Raw genomic sequence first — 15,268 nt, forward strand, 5'->3', positions numbered from 1 at the left:
ACCCTATTAACAGAATTTTTCGCCAGTCACGTACAATAAAAATAATGACACTATCAATACTTTTGATCACTACACTGGATCGCGTCTAAGTTTCTAATAGATGCTATAATAGTTATGAATAATTAAATAAAAATATCATGAAAATAACTTGTTTAATTAATGCGGTAGCCTTAACAATAAAATCAGCATCATAATGCGATTCTCTGAATAATGTACACGGTAAAAAAACATATTTTTTTTACTAAATGTAAAAATTGTGAAATGTTTGAAATATCATAACTTTTTTGTTTATTAGTTTACCATCACCAAATTTTTATGGTAGATAGCTAATATAATGGACCGTTTTCCCTGAAAAAAATCACGTTGGTAAAAAGATAGGGTTTTGAGATATTTGAGTTTGTGTGACAAAAATGATATTTTTTTAATGCAAAAAAAAAAATTTTTTACAGTGTATATTTTCTTAGCAATCCCCATTAAGTTATCTAACTTTGCTGAAAAAATCATAATAATCGAACGAACCGTTTTTGCTGTGCAGCTTTTTGAATATTTTTCAACCATTTTCACATACACCCTTTTGAAAAGTTAGACGTGACTCTATATGAAGATTTGATATCGAAAAATGACGTTTTAGATGAAATTGAAAAACTGTGCAAAGTTTCAGATATTTTTGAAATGGTCGCTCAGGATCGACTTGCGTGCCTCCGTGGAATCCCTTAATCGCGTCGACTTTGTCTTTGTTCGGTCTTAACCCGTCTTCGGAAATCGTATGACCTTAACAATCCACGGAGGCCTCGAAAAATCTACTTTTATCAACATTAATCTTGACATTGTAGTGGTTCAAATGCGCTAAAACGACATCCAAAATTGCCCTACATTTCTCGTAGCTGTCGGCTCCAATGAGCGCATCGTCTAAATAACATCCACAGCCCTCAATATCCCCCAAGATCTGATCCATTATACTCTGAAAAATCGAGGGCGCACTCGCCACCCCAAAAGGCAATCTCAAATACTGGAACAATCCAACGTGAGTGTTGATTGTTAAGTACTGCTGAGAGTTCTCTGAGACTCTGAGCTGTTGATATGCACCCCGAAGGTCAATCACACAAAACACTTTACAGTTCGCTAATTTTGCAAAAATATCATCTATCCTCGGCAACGGGTAGTGCTCTGAGCGTAAAAACGGATTGATCGTGACCTTACAATCAATACATAACCTCAATTTGCCATTTGCCTTTGGTACTACAACAATCGGAGAGGCCCATCTACTGTGTTGCACTCTCTTCAAAATATTCTCTTCACAGAGATGATTCAGCTCAGCTTCGATCGCTGGACGCTGTTGAAACGGAGGAGAGTATGCCGCATGGAAAATAGGAGTCACATTGCTCTCAATAACGATCTCGGCTTCAAATTCGCGAATGGGAGAATTGATATTCGATACTGTATTGGGGTATTTAACGCGTATTGAATCAAAAATTGAAAGATCAAAAGAGTTTATACTCACATTACCTTGTTTAAGCGATGTTCTCCAGCTCGGCCATAGTACGTCCATCCAGGTCCGTCCAAGAAGAGGTCTGAAGGATTTTTCGCTCTCGATCACCACAAGCACTAATTTTTTGCTCGGACCACTTCTATCCTTAGCCACCTGTGCACTGATTCCACCGATAATATTTAACCCTTCACCGGTCACGGTTGAAAAATCATTCTTCACACCAAACAACGGTAAATGAGACAATTGCTTCCGATACAAGCCACTACTAATTACTGTCGCACAAGCACCACTATCAACTTCAAATTCTATAGCCTGGCCCTCTACAAACAAGGTTTCACTCATCACACCACTACGCTCCAGTAAAAACGACTTATCCTGGAGAGAATTCAGCTGCATCCGCAAGTTAGCCAGATCCAAGGCCAACTCATCTCCGGAACCTACCGTCCCCACGGTCTGGTTCTTCCGGGGCTCCTGACTCGAACTACGATTCGGCTTCGACACTTTCGAAAAACACATGCTCGCTGCATGGCCCTGTTTCCCACAGGAATAGCACTTCCAGTTCTTCGCAGGACACTTCCCAGGTTCGTGTTCACGACCGCACTTATCACACAGCTTTCTTCTTCCGGATTGATTCTTCTTGTCATCATGGAACCGCGATCGACTTTTGCTTCTCGCGCGCCACGGTTTGTTCGACCTCATCACGTGAGCACTAAAGTTACCTTCGCGCACTTTGTTGTCCTTTTCGGCTAACTCCCACGTCAATGCCTCTTCAACCGCCTTGTCAAAGGACACGTTCTTCTGTTTCAGTAGGTGTGTACGCAGCCTACCGTCGAAGATCCCGAACACAAATCTGTCCCGCAACGCTTCTTGCAAAAAGTCACCATACTCACACTTTTCTACCAACGCTTTCAATTCCACTACATATTCGGTCACCGATTGCCCAGCTTTCTGATCGGCTTGATGAAAACGATACCGTTCGGACACTTTGTTCACTTCTGGCCTGAAATGCCTTTTCAAGGTCATAACAAGCTCATCGTACCGTTTTGCACTCGGGTTCACTGGTTGTAGTAATTTCTTCAGGATCGCATATGTATCCATCCCCAAATGGGTCAGCAAAAATGCCACTTTTCTCTCTTCTGGCACATCGTGAAGGAGAAAATGCTGGATCATTCGTTCTTCGTACACTTCGAAATCATCACCCGCGACGTAATTCTCGAATGTACCGAAATTGCACGTTTTCGACGTTCGCGCTTGCGTTCCGGCACCCGACTCCGGATACTCTTTCACTCCGCCTGTAGCCATCCTAACCTCAACCGAATCACGTGTTCACTCGCGTCGAACTAACGATCGTTCTGCTAACGCCGCTACTGTTTTCCGCACGATTCTTACCACGTGTTCTTCTATCGCACTTACGAATGCAAAAATCACTTCCACAACTTCGTCGCCAGAATTTAATGTGTCTTTCGGGTTGGGTTCAAACACTCGGGTTAGGATGGTACTTACTATTTATTCGTGCTGATGTTGTTGGCTCGAGGAGTGAGCAATAAAAGAGAATAATACAATGGTTGATTGGTCTTTTATACCATTTACAATAATCTAATAAGGGGATCGTCAGCTTTGACCTTTGTCAAGCCTATCAACAAGTAAACGTTATAAATTCGATGTTTTCAAAGGTTTGCACATCTAGGTATACTACACAAACTTATACACAACAGAAGGACTTTAAATTATTGTTTAAGTTTTCAAAACTGTGTTTTTATAGCGGCATGTCTTATGATGTATTTTTCAAAAATGGGTCACAATTGATCCCCTTTTGAGCACATGATTATTTTAAAGAGAAAATAACTCCAGAAGCTTCCTATTCATTTTCTTTTCAAGTTTTCTTGCATTTTTGATGAATATGGTGTATTTGAAATTATAAGATTTACTTAAATTGTTAAGGATATGCCGTATTTTGAAAATGGGGAGACTTGATCCCCTTTTTGATGGTGTGTAATAAAATAATAATTATCTGACACGTTTTATCAATGAATATACTAGAATTCCGAGTTAATAGAGGCTTTCAAATAGAATTTTATTTTTCACATGTATAATGTGTGTGTTATCCTTGAGGGATCAAATCTCCCCATGTCACTGTTGTATACACTAAGCTACATTAATTGAAATATTTATATAACAGCCTTATTTGGACAAATAAGGCTGATAGTATGTTATTTATACTATGTGCTGTGAAATTTTGTCACGATTTGGTTCAATTTTCACAAAGTTATTGGGATTTTTCGGAATCGCCTAGAAGATTTCTGAAGGACTGAAAACAAACCATCAGCCATTAAAAAATAATGCAATACACAATTTAAATCAATTATAGCCAAAACATTGTCGTCTGTCCAGATGTTGTTTTGGAAAAAATATGCTAGAAGAAAACTGTTTTTGATTCCGAGAAAATATGGGGGGAACAAGTCTCCCCAGGGATCAAGTCTCCTCAGTCTCCCCTATGGTACAGGAATGGTTTTCACCAAATACCCTATGGTTAGTTTTTATCCGGGTAGCTTGGGTCACTTTTTTACATCATCGATCATTCAACATCAAAACCTGCATCTAAGCTTAGTATTCTATGTGCTTTTCAATAGTTATTACTTGGAAACATCCTCTGCCAATGACCATATCTGATGATCATGATGTATATCTTGTGGCGGCCACGAAGATACTCTTTGGCCAAGTAAGTGAAGTAGATTTCCAATACAAAAAGTTCCTGGATCGATCCCGTCACCCTAAGTATAGTTATGGTGAATACCTGCATCTTTACAGTGACCAGCATAAAAAAGATCCACCATATCCCTTTCGTGACGAACCATTACAATTATGCTGTTGAGCGTTAACAGTTTTGCGTTTTTTTTCATCTGTTTAGACTTTGTTTTATGTGATGTAAATTATTTTAATAATTCAGTGATTCAGTCATTGTTTATACTTGTATGTGTGCAAACAAACTTTTGTTTACGTTGCCTCTGAGATTTCCCACAAGTTGAACAAAAAGTGGATAAAAACCGTAAACAGTTTTATCTGTCGCATATTTTTTATTTTCTTTTTATGTAGGTAGTCAAAGCTAGAAATCGAAAGATAAAAAGTAGTTCTTTCAAATAATGAAAAATAATTGTTGATTTCTGGTTTTTGGTTTTTGCAGAATAAAGTGAATTTCAGATAGGATTAGGAAAATTATCCTAAAATTAGATATGACACTCCACTTAGCAATTTGGGATTGCGATTATATTTCATTGTGTAGTATAATTTTTTTTTTTATCTGTATTGACGAGATTTTTAGCCCTAGGCTAGTTCATCTCGGGACCCACGCTTTACTTCTCTTCCGAAGGAAGAACTCACATTTTGTGAGTTTGTCGGGAGTGGGATTCGATCCCAGGTCCTCGGCGTGATAGTCAAGTGTTCTAACCATCCAACCAGGTTCGCTCCACATGTAGTATAATATGTGCACGGTAAAAAATCTGCACGCTCGATGTAAGGGAAAAATCCATTAACTATTCAACATCCCAATCAACATGATCACCAATGTTTTTCCCTTGAAATTGCAATGCTGTCACTGTTGATTTCAGAACCAAAACAAACCCACCAGAGGAATTAACTGAAAATCACTTCGATTTGCACTACTGTATAAAGCAGTACGATCCAAAGTGAAAAGCTATTGGTTTGGTAATGACTGTTTTGGACATGAAAGTAAATATAGATGACAGGTGGTAGAAAGTGTTTCGCTTCGATACGCACCTCTCTAACAGATATGAAGTAGTGTAGTGAGGAAACAGATGATTGTGAATCTCAAGGTCCTGGTATCGAATCTGGGTGTGGTGAACGCTTTTTTTTTTTTTTAATTTTAGGTTTGAAATCAAAACATTGTCAACAATGAATTGAAGTGAATTTCCATTAAAATTGAAGAGGCATTGAATGTTCTTTTTCGAATGATATTTAATTGATAACAAACAGATAAGACAGCAGTGCGAATTCAAGTGCCAATCAGTTCATATCAGAGTGCAGATTTTTTACCGTGTGGAATATTCCCTAAACTAAAGAAACTATCTGTAAGCAAGAATGAATGCTATTAATCTACAATATAACAATAATTCAGCTTGCAGACATACAGGGATGCACTTTTTTGGACAATTTTGCAAAGAAATGCACATGTTGTGAAAATTATTAAAGATTATTTGATAACTCAAAACATTCTCACGTTTATGTATCACAATGATCACCTCCATCTGCTTGTGCTAAGCGTGCTGGAGGTACATTCTATCATATACACTTTGATAATTCAAAATTTTCAATGTATTACCATGTATTGCTCACTTATAATGTTAACTTTCAAAATAAAATCACACTGGTGTTAAATTATGCGCACACATGAAATGATTAAAATACACATGCCTGAATGACTTACTGAATTCCACGTGTACCAAAAATCATTTTATGACGTATGACCCGGGCACGTGTCGCTGCTATGATCCGCTTGTTTTATTCATATCACATCGTCCTCGGATGCAGCGCTCTTCTGCTTCTTGTAGTTAGGGGAACTGCGGCCATAACGCCCATAGAGGGCAAGTTGCGCCACCCTTGTTTTAGGCAAACCACGTTATTTTCAGCACTTTTTTCAACTGCAATCGTTAAAATGAGAATAAAATTGCTTCTTTACATTCGAGTTTACATATTTTTACTAAAAAAATTGTACAAAAACTTCAAAAACAGATTTTGGTTACTTTTGATGTAATTTTAGCCTGTCCAATTGTTGCACTTTTTTACATCATTTAAAAGAATTTTTTTCTCGCTATCCCCATAAACTGTTTTGCACACTCCCATTGTCTGTGTACCAAGCGGAAAAAGTATCGAATTTGCCCCTTATAACTTTTTTACAAGGGTCCAAACTTCTGAGGCATGTGTGGGGTAAAATGCCCACCCCTAGTTATTTACATTAAAATAGCCATTTAGATCCAAATTCTGGCATAAATTATGTAGAACACAAGTAAGAACCAAGCAACAGCACATTTTTACTATGAATAGGTTCACTAATCACACATCCAGGTGTCATTTTGTAGTATTTATTGATAAAACAGCTCACTATGACGTTTAAATGGAATTGACCCATAATTGCAGGTGATCCATAATTATGCAATGACTGTATACCATTCACGAACAATAACAGTTGAAAATAAACCAGGCGCGCAAGTATATGTACACAATTTGGCATCCTGGCGTTAGCTGTGGCTAGTGGCGCGTTTTACCCCGCATTGAAACTAAAAATCTGAAAATCAAACTTTTTTTCAAATTTGAATTTTTCAGTAGTAAAACATAAAACTGGTTTATGGTTTCTTCTTTTTGAAAGGAAACATGTTGGTGCTTCATGTTAGTGCCAAAAAAGTGTGTATTATGAAGTGTTTCGTGGTTAAAATTGGACGCTTCCTTAACGTGGGCGTCTTACCCCCAGTTCCCCTACTGGAAATGCCTTCTATCCGCCGTCCGTCGGGGTGTCATCACGGCATTCCACAGTCAGTCAGGTGCGCTACGTTTCATGTGGATGGACCACTTTGCTGCCGCGCCAGCCTTTGTAAGGAGAATACCACAATTAATAATAGATTGATCATCATCAACATAATCAGTTTGTACCGTCTCGTGGATTGCTGCTTTTGTTGACTTCCGTACTGATGAGAAAGACTTTTGTCGCCAGCCTCTTTGCCCGATATGGACGGGACGGTGCCTGTCCGACTTCTTGCGCGGGAGAAAAACTCCAGACCAGTGCTCAGCGGCCTCAGCTTCTTGACGGAGTCTGTGTCGAAAATAAATTATTCATTTCGTGTTGGCCTTTGTGTGTTTTCCTTGCATTCTGAAGCTTTTTACAAGGTGTTTCCACATGTTCTACAGATTGATGTGCCAGCACAAGTGAAGTTTGACATAATACTCTGCACGGTAAATATGCTGCTATATATCTTGTGGTGAAGAGGAGTAAGTCACTGTTTTACTTTTACATATTATTTTATTTGTTCCTCTTTCAAAGCTTTGAATTTAACATGTATCACTAACTTTTGCAATATTAACTATTCGTAATAGTTGGGAGCATCGCCTCTGAAATGATAAACACCTATTGACAGCCGCATTTCATTTGTGCAGCCTCAATGCTGAAATATGTATTTATTAGTTCATAAAATTTAAACCTTGATTACAATTATCCTTACTTACATTTACGAAACGCGCAAGGGCCAGGGAAACCAAGCCCCAGGAGGCCACCCCTAAGAGAAACGGGGGCTGACCGGACCAAGGAGAGGAGAGCCCTTGGATTACGGTTACTAAGAAGGAGTTTAGGAAAGTGAACCAACCCGCAAGCGCGAACAAAGCGAAAGCACTGGTTTTCAAAACTTAGGCGGATACATATGCCGAGGTGCTGGGCGCCATGCGAGCCGGAAATCGTCTCTCATCGCTGAACGCGGATGTAAAAAGTATTCGGCGAACCAGGACTGATGGTGTTGAAGAAGGAGGCGACCAAGACAGGCACCTCCTACAAGGCGTTAGCTCATTGGGCATTGGGCCAAAAAGTACAGGTGAGAGCCTTAACGGCGGAGGAAACTCTTCAGTGTAAAACCCTGGACGACGCGACGCAGAGGAGCTCGCAGCCGCACTTAAGCAACAGTGCAAGGTAGACTCACCTAGTGCATCGATCCGAATGAGTCCAGCAGGTACGCAGATCGCCATGGTAGGTAAACAAGGCGACTGCTTTTGGCAAGATCAAAGTAAACTGGACAGTGTGCCCGCTCAACATCTACGAGCCGCCAATGGCGTGTTTTAAATGCTTCGAGCAGGGACACAAATCGTGGATGAATAAAGCCCTCAAATGAGCAAACTCTGCAGGAAGTGCGGAGTGGAAGGCCACATCGCCAGGGAGTGAAACTAGGCACCAAAATGCAAGAACAAGGGTTACACGATGGGTAAGCGTAAATGTCCAGGCACGCGAGCAGGCCGAACCAACCGCTAAACACAGCTAAACATGAACCACTGTGAAGCCGCACAACAGTTGCTGTGGCAGTCAGTCGCGGAATCATGCACATACATCGCCCTACTATCGGACCCATACCGCATTCCTCCTGATAACGGAAATTGGGTAGCGGATAAGGCCAAGCTAGCGGCGATCTGTACAACCGGTCGTTTTCCGGTCAAGGAAACTACATATTTTCACGTCGCACGAGGGCTCAACGGGTTATCCTGCTGCAGTTATAATGCCCCTCCCAGGAGGCCGATTGACTAGTTCTTGTCTATGCTAGATTCGCTATCAATCGCACTAGCGGGATTGAGTCCCGTGGTCATCGGTGGAGACTTTAATGCCTGGGCGATTGAGTAACGCTTGACTAACGTGAGAGGCTGGGCTCTACTCGAAGCTATGGCTAGACTGAACGTGGATGTCGCGAACGTAGGCGACAAAAAAACTTACAATAGGAACGGTGCAGAGCCCATCATTGACGTTACCTTCTGGATCCCGGGTCTTAATCGTAGCTCGGACTGGAGGGTCGACGATGGATACACGCACAGTGACCATTTGGCGATTTGATACAGGATAGAACACGAAGGAAGACGGCCACAGCCGAAGGTCATAGACCATCATCGGGGATGGCTGACCTCGCGCTTCGATAAGCCGGCATTTGTGAAGCGATTGTTTATGGAAGGTAACAACGATTAGGTAACACCGTGCATGTGACGTCGCAATACCAAGGCGATCCTTACCCAAAAATGGACGCAATTGGATGCAACTAGTAGTGTCCAGAAATCTCAGAACTCCGCGCATCCTGCAAAAGAGCTAGAAGGATAATGCAAAGGCCTCGCACCGATGAGGGATTAATGGAGCGAAGTGAGGTCCATCGGGCGGCTAAACTGGCGCTGAACAAAGAGATTGAGGCACGTAAGCGGGCGTGCTTCGAAAATCTCTACCAGGCAGCTAACACAACCCTTTGGGGTGATACCTACAGAGTAGTCATGGCCAAAACGAAAGGCGCGTCAGCACCCCCAGAACGCTCCCCCAAGATGCTGTAGAAGATCGTGGAAACTTTGTTCCCGTGGCACGATACACGACCATGGGCTCCCGTCACCTATGACCAAACCGGCCAAACCGAGGTCGCCCCAGTGACGACCGACGAACTCATTGCAATAGCGAAGTCGCTCAACTTGAACAAGGCTTCGGATCCAAACCGTATCCCAACGGCCATCGAGGCTAGCCCTGACATGTTCAGAATGGCTATGGAGATGTGCTTGAACAGAAGCGAATTTCCGGAGAGATGGAATAGGTAAGATTGGTTCTACTACCCTAACCTGGGAAATACACCTGGCGACCCGTCGGCATACAGACCTATCTGACTTCAGGATACCGCCAGCAAACTGTTGGAACGGATCATTCTATCGAGGCCTTTCCATACCGATCAGGCTAAAGCCGAGAAGGCCTTTGCTGTACATAGTAGCCGTCTCCATTCCACTCGGCCCATGGCAGTTTGGCTCCAGTTCCGCACTCTGCGTAGGGTCCGCAGATCGTCCTCCACTTGGTCGACCCACCTAGCTCGCTGCGCTCCACGTCTTCTTGTACCGATCGAATGACTCTCGAGAACCATTTTAGTCGGGTTGCTATCCGACATCCTGATGACGTGACCCGCCCACCGTAGCCTCCCGATTTTCGCGGTATGGACGATGGTTGATTCTCTCAGCAGCTGATGCAGCTCGTGGTTCATTCGCCTTCTCCAAGTCCTGTCTTCCATCTGCATTCCGCCGTAGATAATACGCAACACCTTCCGTTCGAAAACTCCAAGGGCGCGTTGGTCCTCTGCACGTAGGGCCCAAGTTTCGTGCTTATAGAGGACGACCGGTCAAATCAGCGTTTTGTAGATAGTTAACTTCGTGTTTCAGCAAACTCAATTTCATCACCGTCGATATAAATTCGGGGTGGCGGGGGCGGTGATTCCTCCCTGGAGCCCATTGCCATCATGTACTTTGTCCCCGACACATTAATGATAGTCCGATTCGCCTGGCTTCACTCTTTAGTCGGATGGGCGTTTCCGCCATCGTCTCAAATTTACGAGCAACAATATCAATATCATCAGCGAAACCAAGCAGCTGAACGGACTACGTGAAAATCGTTCCACTCGTGGTTATCCCCGTTCTCCTAATTACACCCTCTAAAGCAATGTTGAACAGCAAGCACGAAAGACCATCACCTTGCCGTAACCCTCTGCAAGATTCGAAGGGACTCGAGAGTGTCCTTGATACTCGAACTACGCACATCACTCGATCCATCGTCGCTTTTGTCAATCGTATCAGTTTATCCGGGAATCCGTATTCGTGCACAATCTGCCATAGCTGTTCTCGATCGATTGTATCATACGCCGATTTGAAATCGATGAACAAGTGATTATTGGGCACGTTGTATTCGCAACAACAGCATTTCTGCAACACCTGTCGAGGCCGAGGAACCAGATAGCTCGGGGCTCTCGAATGACCAGTTTGGCTTCCGGAACGGTCGCTCGACGGTGAACGCTATTAGGGCTGTAACCAAAATGGAGGAGATAGCGCTTAAAAAGAGGCGAACAGGAATCCTCTATTGTGCGGTCGTCACGCTGGACGTAAAGAATAGGTTCAACAGCGTCAGCTGGGCCGCCATCGAGTGCGCCATACCCCACCTGGGGGTCCCGATTAGCCTATGCCGGATACTGGAGAGCTACTAGCTAATGTATGAAACTGAGGAAGGTGAGAGGAGCTGCAACATCACCGCGGGGGTACCTCAAGGCTCCATCCTGGGTCCGGTACTATGGAACGCGACAAATGATGGCGTATTAAGCCTCAAATTTCCACCGGGCGTATAGCTGGTCGGCATTGCCGATGATATTACCCTCGTGGTATGCGGCGACTCGATAGAAGAAGTGAAACTGTCAGCAACGCACGCAATTGGTCTAGTGGAAGAGTGGATGAAGTCGAGACAGTTGGCACTAGCGCACCACAAAACGCAGGTGGTAGTGGTAAACAACCGCAAGTCTGAGCAATAGGCAGTGATCACCACAGGCGACTGCATTTTAAACTCTAAGCGCTCACTGAAGCAATTGGGGATCACGATCGACGATAAGCTGAAATTCCGAAGCCACGTGGAATATGTCTGCAAAAGGGCAAGCATGGCGATAGCACAAATGGTGGCAGAGGACGAAGCGACTCGGCATGAAAGGCGCGAGACGGATCGCCAGAACATCGTTTATGTTGATGTGGCAGTGGGGATGGGATTCCTCCAGCAAGGGTAGATGAATACACAGGCTCATATATGCCGAGCGTGTCTAAATGGACGTGGTGAACTTTCACTTGACCGAATCTCTGTCTGGGTGCTTTAAGTGGTACTACACTCATTGCCCAATTATGGGTCACACAAATTATAAGTCATATTCGTGCAATGAGTGTATCTGCACAGATTCAGACGTGCAGTCAGCATGTCCGGAATGCGCAGACTGCGATGAGACCGCGGAGCATATAATTTTTGAAGTCACACGCTTCGTAGTATGCAAGACAACTTTGTTGAAAGGATGTGTACGGGAGCGGACAAGTGGGATTCCACGGTTTCTCGAATCGCACTTGAACTACAGAGAAAATGGCGGGCCGAGCAACAATAAGTAGAGCTGACCCCCCTCCCCATCCAGGAGCTTGAGTCCAGCGGGTAGTCTAGACCCAAGCCTTAAGGCAGTAGCTAGTGGAACGCTTACCATTAAAGCGTGCTCATGTACGGTCCCCTCCCCTTAACGGTACATCCCTAACGTGTGTACCGCGAAGGTAAGGAAGAGAAATAAAGAGGTTCTAGTGTGTCGAAACCCACATAACCCGAGGATCCACCTCTCGGCCTTATAAAGGTAAGAGACTAAAGAAGTAATAGAGAAGTGGTGTCATTAGTCGTATTTTTCACTGTATTTGCTTAGCAAGAATAACAATAGTCTTAACCCTTATCCTTCCCAATTAGATCGAAACAAATATGTCCAATGGTTACAGATAAATTGGTATGCAATGAATTTATTTTAATTTCCAAACACAACAGTGGCTTCATTAATTCCCTCCCTAATGAACATCACCGGCAACAGTCGAGCCGAACGCAATGACGACAGTCACTTTTCATCGCGTACCATCCACAAATGTTGCAGCATCCTCGCCGTTGAACAGGATGAGATCACCCTCCTCGTCTAAACATTGGATTTCTCCCGGCAACATGAAAAGAACAAATTTCATCTCCCCTTGCTGCAAACTGCGACGATATAATGAAACGGCCTTGGCATAATAATTGTTATACATTTACAGATGATTAATTAACCAGAGTTTGTGAATAAATAAAAATATCACCATCAGATTAGACGCCTGAGACAAGCAAAGTTATTTGAAAACAGCTTAGTCTCAAGTTTGAATTATGCGCGTGGGAGTGATACGATTTCAGGTGCAGAACAGTTGGAAGGAGAGTACTCGTAGAATCACCAGGAAGTGGGATGAGTAGACAAGACATAAATTGTTGAATAAATAAAATCCTTTATCCAGAGAAGCGGTTTATCTGCGTCGCACTTAATAAAAATATTTGCTCAATATATTACACCCCAATTATAGTTACTCTGTATTTCTGATCAGAGAGAGATTATCTTGTGCACCTTTGCCCAGGAACGTTGTTCCGCTAATATAAGACAAAGGATTAGGAATTCTTCCAATATCAGCCACTGAATGAGGTTGTAACCTCCCACAATCCCGGAAAACCAAAACGACTCTATCTAGCATGGTGCCACCAGAAATCTCTTCCTCCGCAGCTAATATGGTACGGTCGATGTCTTCGGGGCAACAATAAAATAAATAAAGTGAGATAATTGTGATAGATAACATTATGTGGAAAATAATTATGCGCATACCTTATTAGATGTGTTGAATTTACTTCCACCCTTGTCGTTCGATTCATTTGGAATCGATCCAGTCGTAAAAGCAGCAGCCGATATGCTGCTGAACCTAAAACGCAGAAGAAATCTCATCAGCTCCAACTCCACACTCGTTAGATCTCAATCAGTGAGAAAAAAATCTTCTCGTCCAACTTGGTACTTGCAAGCACTGAAATTCTCAATGAATTCAATTTCTACCAAAGTTCTCGCTTGCAGGCATCCCACGTCACGTCGAGCGATGCTATCGTATTGTGACGCTGTTCGAGAGGTCTGATGGGTTTTTCATTGAACAGCAGCTCAGGCTGAGATTAGACCTAGCCAAAGAACCATGTTGATGCTTATCGACCAGCCGCCGGATATTTAGAAGCAATAAAGTTAATGTTTGCACTAAACGTCAATCAAGCGGTGGTGGTCAGCCAGTCTTGCGGCAGAAAATATAAGGGAACAACTGCACTAATGGGAAATGAGCGAGGTACAACGGACCGATCTGTGGATATGTGTGTAATGAAAGTGGTCTCAGTGGAATACGGTCTAATGCGATTGAATTAATTACCACTGAGCTGATAGTAACTTTATTTTCCAAAAGAGAATATTCTTCGGAATGTGAGGGCTGTGACGAGCAAAACTTGTAAAATGGAAAGACTTGCGACTTCATTTGACCTCCTCGTGGCCCCGGTTGGGTTGCGAATAATCTACCCGTACCCCGGTGGGAACTTTGGTCATAGGATGACAAGGAACGGGTGGATTTACTTAAACAAGCCTGGGCTTCCGTTTATAAGGCTATCAGGACTTCCTCTCCATGGCCACTTAATCGCTGTAAGGGAATTCGACCGCAATGCACCGGTATGACCTACGAAGCCGACTCCGAACTCCTGGACCAGCTTTTGTACCGCATCTAAACTAGCCATTCTCCGAGTCCACGCGCCACGTACTCTGTAGCTCCAAGACGATGTGGATGATACCCGTTTAAACGGCATTTCAGCCAAACTCATCCCTACACATCCTCTGGGCAAGATTGTACGGATTTGGGTCCTCCCCGCATGTGGCAAGCATGCGGTCACGCATTGTGCGAAAACGCGGACACACGAAGAAAAGGTATTCCACCGTTTCTTCTAAACCAACCAACACAATCAAGACATTCTGAAGAAACCGCATGCCCGAAACTATAGATTCTGTCGGAAGCAACCATGTTACTTCCCCATGGCGTCTATTAATCCAACTATCTACCCTCGGTATCAACCTATGGGTCCACTTTCCTTTGATAGAACTGTTCCACGCACGCTGCCATTTTACCATGGAGGCCATCCTGGCAGTCCTGCGTATGCCTCTTCTGCGGCGCGTTTCGAAGCACGCCATGTCCTCCCTGGTAACAATGCCGATGACGCAGGGCGCTTCGTGTGACACGGCACGATTGCAACCCTGAGATACATCAGCCTGTAAGTACATTCCAGCTTACCACGGTAGCTTTCGGTACTTAGCGCAGTGCCCTACGCCAGGCCGCCATACCTTAGTATTGACGTAGCGACACTAGTCAGAAGCTTGCGTTTACTGGCCTACACCGCAGAGCTATTGGACATCATCCGGGACAGTGCCGCTATAGCTGTTGAGGCTCTTTTACATGCGTAATCAACGTGGCTACCGAAGGTGAGGTTATCGTCGATCATTACGCCCGACTTTCGGTTGTTAACATCCACCACTTCAGTTTTGTGATGAGCCAACTCCAATTTCCTGGACCCCATCCACGCCTCCACAACCTTGATCGAGTGGATGATAGTCAACTCCACTTCTTCAATCGACTCACCGTAGACTTCGAGCGTAA

This window comes from Aedes albopictus, chromosome 3, assembly GCF_035046485.1.
Source record: "Aedes albopictus strain Foshan chromosome 3, AalbF5, whole genome shotgun sequence".
NCBI classification, from domain to species: domain Eukaryota; kingdom Metazoa; phylum Arthropoda; class Insecta; order Diptera; family Culicidae; genus Aedes; species Aedes albopictus.